Raw genomic sequence first — 8,822 nt, forward strand, 5'->3', positions numbered from 1 at the left:
ACAGAAAAGCAGGAGGTGGCGGCGGAGTGAGTGCGGGAGGAGGAGGGGGAGGAGGAGAAGGAGAAGGAGGAGGAGCAGGAGGAGGAGAAGGAGGAGGAGTAATAGAGAAAGGTGACGGAGGAGGATTACCAGTGGTGGGCGCGGCCGCACCCTCAGGAGGAGGAGAAACAAGACAAGGTGGGCGTGGGCGGAGTGAGCCATGCGCCCCGCCCACAGTCATGCTGCTCGACCCACCCACCAACAACACCGACCATGTGCCACCCACCGCCTTCGCCACCTTAGCACCCGCCCAAGCACAAGGTAGGTCAAGAAACACGAGGGGAAGGGGAGAGGGTGGGACGACAGGGGTCACCTTCCGGGTTAGAGGTCACGGAAGCAACAGGTCGTGCAATGGGTGGCTGAGGGGATTTACAACACGGATGGGGGGGGGGGGAAGGGAGGTGCGCCAGTGAGAGACTAGACCACAGCCTGTATATCACATCATTACCAAAGTGATTCCTCCATTAACAACCGCAGGTGAGCGTGAGGGAACTCTACTACCGGGGTGGCTGACCTCTTTGTCACGAGGTCAGAGGTCACTTTAAAGACCGACCAGGCGAACTCTCTCTCGTCCTTGAGAGGAAAAAACGACAGGGCCGCCGCAGTTGTTGTGATATCAGCCACATGAGGTTGAGGCGCTGCTAGGAAGAGAAGGGGGGACCCCACCATCCTGCATCAATTTGTCGCCAGGTACAGTGGTCACCATGCACTTGTCTGTCTGCTTGTGAGAGGTGTGGAGGTCAGTGGTGTGGGGGTGTTTGTGGAGTGTTTGGGTGTGGGGGTGGCCAGTGTGAGAGGCCAGTTTGGAGAGAGTGAGACTGTTTGTGTGTGGGGAGGAGTGTTTGTGCGTTTTGGGAGTGTATGTGTGCATGAGAAGTGTGTGTGGAGTGTTCGTGTGTGGGAAGTGTTTGTGTGTAGGGAGGTGTTTGTGTGTATGAGGAGTGTGTTTGTGTGTGTATGTGGGGGGGAGTGTTTGTGTGCGTGGGGGATTGTTTGTGTGTGGGGGGAAGTGTTTGCGTGTGTGGGTCGTATTTGTATGTGTGGGAGGAGTGTTTGTATGTATGTCGGGGGAGTGTTTGTGCATAAAGAGAATGTGTGTGTGGTACAGAGAGGCGGGGGTAAGCGTGCGGTATCATATGACAAAAGAGGTCTGGCTTTAGTATCCGGGACCTGTAAATAATATTGCTCTTAATTATTACTGATGTCTCCGCCCAGTGTGTTTCTCTCGGTAAACTATAGATGATGACAAGTGTCTGCCGCAGCTACACCGTGGTTGTCAACACAGCAGCCTACAGTGTGCACTGGTCACGTAATGCTGTTATTTATGTATAGAGATTAATAATAATAATCCGTGTGTGTGTGCACAACGTGGTTCACGATACAGTCTTTATAATAAATTCAATATACAGTGTAAACTATATGCAGTAAATGTGGGTACTGCATAATATACAACATACGTAATATACAGTATGCATAATAGTCAGTATACATAATAGTCAGTATACAACTATACATGATATACAATTATACAGTATACATGATATACAATTTATACAGTATACGCTAGACAGTCTCAGATTTTTTTGTTAGGTGATTATATTTAAGTGGTTTTACGAATCAGGTATTTTGATCAACAGGATGCCAGATTTCGTCTGTTGTTTGGTCTTACTGTTGAAAATCTGTCTTAATGTAGCCGTTGGCAGTGGTGTTGTATCTGTTGTTTTGATGGTTACCGTTTGTTTTGTTTAACTTTCTTTGTGTTACTTTTTCTTTGATTGTTGCATTCTTATATTTTGTATTGCTTTTTCTTTGTTACTTTATCTTTGTTTCTTGCTTAATTTTTGTGCTACTTTGTCATTGATTGTTATTTTAATTTTGTTTGTGTTACTTTATATTTGTAACTTTCTTTGTTACGTTTTATTTTTGTGCTACTTTATCTTTGTTACATTTTATTTTTTTCTTACTTTATCTTTACTTTTTACACTTTCTTTCTTTGTGTTATATCTTTGTTTTTCTGTTTATCTTTGTTTGTGCTCCTTAACATTTCTTTTTTTTACTTAATTTTTGCTTTTGTTACTTTGTCTTTAGTTGTGTTACGTAAAATTTATGTGACGGTAACTTAAGTTGTGTTACGTTCACTAGAGTTAAGCAAGGGAGTGTCAGAAACAGTGTTACTGTCAGCAGGAACCATATATATGTTGTGTGTGTGTGTGTGTGTTTCCGGGTTATGCAGGAAAGACTCTTGGGTACCAGGATGTGCATATCAGACGTGGATAGCTGCCTTTAGGAACGCCAAGGTCAAGCTCTGCCATGAAAGTCACTAATGTACAACGTCCATCCGTCTGTCTGTCCGTGTGTGTGTGTGTGTGTGTGCAGTTATTCTCGTTGGGTCACTTGATGATTATAGTTCCCTTACCTTAGGTTAACATTAGGTTAGGTTTGTTTAGGTTAGGTTAAATTAGGTTAGGTTAGGGTGAGTTGTTTAGTACGTTAGCTGTATGCTCGTCTTTCCTGACTGAAGACCATTTTTTATCCTCGCCCCCGGCCCCGGGCCGCTCACACCCTGGGGCTCTCATTGCACCCCCGACACTCTTCACTATCCTAACAACAATGTGGATAGATTGTGTTGCCAAGGCTTTTTGTTTTGTCACTTGTAAACAGAATTTACTCTATGCATTGTTACAGTAGTTTATCAGGTGAGTGTACAATGGTGACTACTCATTTGTACTTCTTATCAAGTTTCTTTACGTCATTTGTCTCCGTCTACCCAGCAGTAATTAGGAACCTGGATGTTAATCGATTTGCGGATCGTGTTCCGGGGTGATGGTTAGCCAGTGCAGTTGACGAGTTGTCCGGTCTTCTCGGGCTATTCCTTGACATTGGGCCATACAGCTTGTTAACTCAGGGTGTGGTTGTTGTGTTGGCGACAGCTTCTACACCTTAGACAAATTCACGCCTAGGTGGCCTTTGAGCCGGCCATCCTCATTACACGAGGAGCATCCATTATTATTATTGTACTGTATGCATTATAACATTCTGACGGAGAGTAGTGTGAACCTTGGTGATGAGGTGTCGGGTGATGACGCCCTCACTTTACCAGCAGGAGGGGAAAGATCCTGACGAGGTAGCTGTCCAGTGCCAACCTTTCCGGATATGTGGGGGCTACTGAAGGAGTTTCCGGATATGTGGTGGTCATTCTTGCTGGAATTCCGGATATATTGAATCTTTCTGAGTTTTTTTCGGATATATGAAGAGTTTAATAAACATTTTGTGGATATGCGAAAGCTTACTCGAACATTTTCCGGTTATGTACATTCTTTCAGGAGCATTTTCCCGGATTTGTGAGGTTTTAACATTTCCCGGATGTGTGGTACATTACTGAAGGCTTTTCCGGATATATGGAGCTTTATTGACGGCTCTCCAGATACGTGGCCTCTTATCTATGTGATATCCCGGTGATGTAGTCTCTCTCTCTCTCTCTCTCTCTCATTATGAAACACATATACTGACAGTTATCTTTACCTATAGAGAGCATAAAGTTCGTTTTTTAGTCGGAGAGAGTCAGTAAGTAAGGTGTGTGTGTGAGAGAGAGAGAGAGAGAGAGAGAGAAAGAGAGAGAGAGAGAGAGAGACCACATGACAAGTAAACTAAATCCAGAACAGGGACACGGCAGGTGCTGGAGGCAGACTGCCCAGTGTGTGTGTTTCTGATGTCGTTTGCGTGTATAAATGTGTGTGTGTGTGTGTGTGTGGGAGCCACTGTCACACCTGCTATGTTTACCACAACAAAAATCTGGTCTAGACGTCACTGTTGTTGTCGCTGTTGTGAGAGAAACTGCACGTCCTGAGGTGTGTGTTGTGACGCTCCTACCTTAACTAACTGCTATATATTCGGGTCACACACACACACACACACACACAGCATACACACACACACACACACAGCATACACACACACACACAGCATACACACACACACACACAGCATATACACACACACACACACACACACACACAACATAACATATACATTCAAGATTCAGCACACACATACATATACTCAAAACACACACACACACACACGTGACTGTTTTCGTATTAAGCAAAATCATTCGTGTTTGTTATAAGGTTGGATCAGGTACGGTACTTGAGGCACACAGGTGTATTCACTAGGTAGAAATGTAATGGAAATCTTTTGATGTCATTGACCTGAATCACACGGAGACTGCATCTTAATTTGTATGATTTTTAATTGTGGCTAAAAAAATCGTGTTTGTTGACCTATAGTTAAAAGGCTCGTCTAAAGTGACATGTAATTGTGTGTCAAATAATTGGTTTATTTTTAATTACCGATGCCTTTATGGTCCTACAGCGTGACTACTTTTGCAGTTCTGTCGGATGACGTGAAGATTAGACACCCTGATTTATTTTATCTGTTGATTAAACGCCCTAATATTATCTTGTGTGTTGGTTAATGTTAGGTTAGGTTAGCTTTAGGTTACGTGAGCTTTATGTCAGGGTTAGGTTTAGGTTAGCATTAAGGTGTTTTATCATTAGGTGAAATAAGCTGGGGTGTTTAATCTTCACGAGATCCATTCCATCGAAATGCATCCTCTTGTCTTTTTCTCAGTCCAGGACGAGATGACTGGCAGTTCTCAGAGGCTTATGTGCCTTGAAACAACTACTGTCGTCTCTCAGTCAAGTAGCCATTTTTTTACGGGAATTAGCCCACTAGGGCACAGGTCGAACGACCCATAACGGGGCCTGGGGGCGAAATAATAAGAACAGAAAGAAATTAAAAAAAAAGAATAAAAAGTTTATACTGTGTTAATCTACACCACGAAGATGCCGGAAAAGTTAAAGTACCTGTAAAAGAGAGAGAGTGAAGCAACATTGCGGCGAAGAGAAAGGGAAGAAAGATTGTCAACTAAAGGAGGAGAGTTAATAAGACGAAATGCCTTTGATTCCTCCCTATCTAACAGTTGGACAGAAGAAGAACCACCCCAGATATGAGAGCAGTACTCCAAGTTAGGACGAATGAATCCCTTATATACTTGAAGCAACTGTTCAGGAGTGAAGTAGCTACGGCATCTGTACAGCATTCCCAACTTTCGGGAGGCAGCTTTAGCTATATTAAGGATGTGTGATTTCCAGGACATATTGGAGGAAATGGTGAGGCCTAACATATTTATTTCAGAATTTGGCAGAATGATAGCGTCCTGAAATGATCGCTTTATCTCACAACAACTATCACTGACCGACACACGAAACACGTCTCTCACTCTTGGTTATCTTCACTACCAACCACATAATTCAAACACTCTTACCTACAAGATGATCTTCTTAAGCGCAAGGAGACTGTGTTTGGTGGGTGATTGTCACGTGTGAGTTAATAAGTGTTTGTTTATTGTGGTGTACAGTGATTGACAATATTCCCTGGACAGTTGGAAATATCTGGCATACACTTGTGGCTCATATATGGGGGTTGGATCTATTTGTGGCTCATATATGGGGGTTGGATCTATTTGTGGCTCATATATGGGGGTTGGATCTACTTATATGCAGTATATATATATATTGTTAGATGAGACATTCATTATCTCGCCTCACGTGCCCCCAAGACGGTCAGGTACTATACAAGATGTCAGCGTATAGAGGAATTCATATTATTGGCGTGTTTATGGTAGTTTGAGCTCTGTGTATGGTGATCCGTCACATGATCTGAGGAGTCTTAATAATAATAATAATAATTAACGGTTTATTGAAAAAATTCTGCAGCCCGAAGGCTGAAAATATACAGTGGACATAAATGACTTATTACCTACATTGGTGGTTTAACAAAAGCCTTCATTAGAGAAAGGTAAAGGAACATACAGTGAACATACAGATTAATGTAGGTGTTGAACAGCAAACTCGTAGTGTAGTAACTCCCTCCCAGATGGTGTTAGGAGGAACTCACGTGGTGTAGTAGTTCCCTCAGATGTTGTTATGAGGGACCTGGCGTGGTGTAGTAATTCCCTCGCTGATGGTGTTATGAGGGGCCTCACGTGGTGTAGTAATTCCCTCACAGATGGTGTTATGAGGGACCTCACGTGGTGTAGTAATTACCTCACAGATGGTGTTATGAGGGGCCTCACGTGGTGTAGTAACTCCTCACAGATGGTGTTATGAGGGGCATCACGTGGTGTAGTAATTCCAGATGGTGTTATGAGGGGCCTGACGTAGTAATTCCCTCAGATGGTGTTATGAGGGACCTCACGTGGTGTAGTAATTCCCTCACAGATGGTGTGATGAGGGACTTGACGTGGTGTAGTAATTCCCTCACAGATGGTGGGAGGGACACGTGGTGTAGTAATTCCCTCACAGATGGTGTGATGAGGGACTTGACGTGGTGTAGTAATTCCCTCACATATGGTGTTATGAGGGACATGTGGTGTAGTAATTCCCTCACAGATGGTGTTATATGAGTGAGGTTTGGTCCCAGGCCTTCCTATCGTAGACGGATTAACACATCTGTGGTTGTTGTTGGGTCTCGCGGGGGCCGTTATCACTGGGTACCTGGGACCTCACTGTGTGAAGGTTAACTTGGGTGCGACTGTTACTGTTGAGTTGTTCTCACTGACTTAAGCACTGTTCACCACTGTTCACCTCGGTTTAACACTGGTTCCGTTCCTTTCCTAAATGAAATTGTAACTTCTGGCGAGAACTTGTTGATATTCCGGTGGGGAGGAGGGTTCAGGGGAGGGGGTTGGTATGGGCCAACTTACCAGTTGACCTGGCTGCTCCGAGAGGAGCGCCAGGTACGTCTTGACCCTTCGGTGGTCAAGGATGTAGTCTTGTGTGTGTGTGTGTGTGTGTGGCAGCGAGACATGGATCACATACAGGAGGCACCTTAAGGCACTTGAAAACTTTCACCAACGTAGTCTACGTTCCATCCTCCGAGTTTGCTGAGAAGACAAGAGAGCAAATGCCAGTATTCTTGCTGACACCAACTGTAGGAGCATTGAGGCTGCCATTATCCATGAGCAGCTACGCTGGACTGGCCATGTTACCCGCATGGACGACAGTAGACTGCCAAAGCAGCTACTTTACAGTTACCTAACGAATAGTAAACGTAACGCTGGCGGGCAATTGAAAAGGTATAAATATAGTCTTAAGACAAACCTGAAAAAGTGCCAAATCGACCCCCTCACCTGGGGGGAGGGGAGGAGCAGCTCAGAAATAGGTATAATGAACTATCTAGGAATGCTAAGAAAAATGTAAGGAAAGCAAAGAGAGACTCTGAAATCAAAATAGCAAGAGAATCCAAGGCGAATCCCAAGGGATTTTTCCAGGTATATAGGACAAAGTTGGGCCTTTAAAGTCAGGGAGGGGAGAAGTGATAAATGGCAGTGAAGAAATAAGCAAAGCATTGAACAGCTACTTCTTATCAGTTTTCACAGAAGAAATTTGCGATGAAATTCCAGAGGTGGAATTGATATTTAAGGGAAAGGAAGAAGAGAAATTAAAGAATATCACTATCAGAAAAGAGGATGTTCTTAAGAAGATAAATAAACTAAAGAAAACAAAATCCCCAGGGCCGGATGAAATTTTCCCTCGAATCTTGAAAGAGTGTAGGGAACAGATTAGCGGACCCCTCGTAAACTTATTTACAAAATCATTAGACACTGGAGTTGTGCCAGACTTGTGAAAACAGGCAAATGTAGTACCCATATTCAAAAAGGGAGACAGAGCATCAGCGTCAAATTACCGGCCGATCAGTTTGACGTCAGTAGTGGGGAAATTTCTTGAATCAATTATAGCAGATAGCATCCGATCGCATCTAGAGAAAAGCAAATTAATCTACGACTCTCAACATGGGTTTACAAAGGAAAAATCTTGTCTAACAAATCTGCTAACGTTTTTTAGGAAAGTCTTCGAGGTAGATAATGACGAAAATTACGATGTTATTTACTTAGACTTTAGCAAAGCATTTGACAGAGTACCGCATCAGAGGCTTCTGAGAAAAATTAAGGCTCATGGTATCGAGGGGAAAGTTTTAAATTGGATAAAATCATGGCTCACCGATAGAACGCAGAGGGTCAGCGTAGATGGTGTTAAATCTGAGTGGGGCCGTGTAACCAGTGGGGTTCCCCAGGGGTCAGTACTAGGCCCACTCTTGTTCATAATCTACATAAACGATCTAGATACTGGGATCAGCAGTGACATAAGCAAGTTTGCGGATGACACCAAAATAGGGCGGCAAATTAATTCAGGGCAGGATGCAAATGCATTACAGGAGGATCTAAATAAACTGCAGGGGTGGTCTGAAAAATGGCAAATGAAATTCAACACCAGCAAGTGCAGCGTACTTAATATTGGAAGAACAAATACTTATAATGTATACAGCCTTAACAACATCAACCTAGAGAAGTCGACTTGTGAAAGAGACCTAGGGGTACTTGTAAGCCCGGACCTACGGCCTAGAAAACAGTGCGTTAATGTTCGAAATAAGGCAAACAGAGTATTGGGTTTTATATCTAGAAGTGTAAGTAACAAGAGTGCAGAGGTCTTATTGCAACTATATCTTGCGCTAGTCAGGCCGCACCTCGATTATGCAGTTCAGTTCTGGTGCCCCTATTATAGAATGGATATAAATTCACTAGAGTCGGTGCAGCGAAGAATGACAAAAATTATTCCGGGACTTAGAAACCTTCCATATCAGGATAGGTTAAAGAAACTAAACTTGCATTCCCTAGAAAGACGAAGAGTGCGGGGAGATATGATAGAAGTATTTAAGTGGGT

Source organism: Homarus americanus, unplaced genomic scaffold, assembly GCF_018991925.1.
Source record: "Homarus americanus isolate GMGI-L3 unplaced genomic scaffold, GMGI_Hamer_2.0 scaffold17532, whole genome shotgun sequence".
Taxonomy (NCBI): Eukaryota; Metazoa; Arthropoda; class Malacostraca; order Decapoda; family Nephropidae; genus Homarus; species Homarus americanus.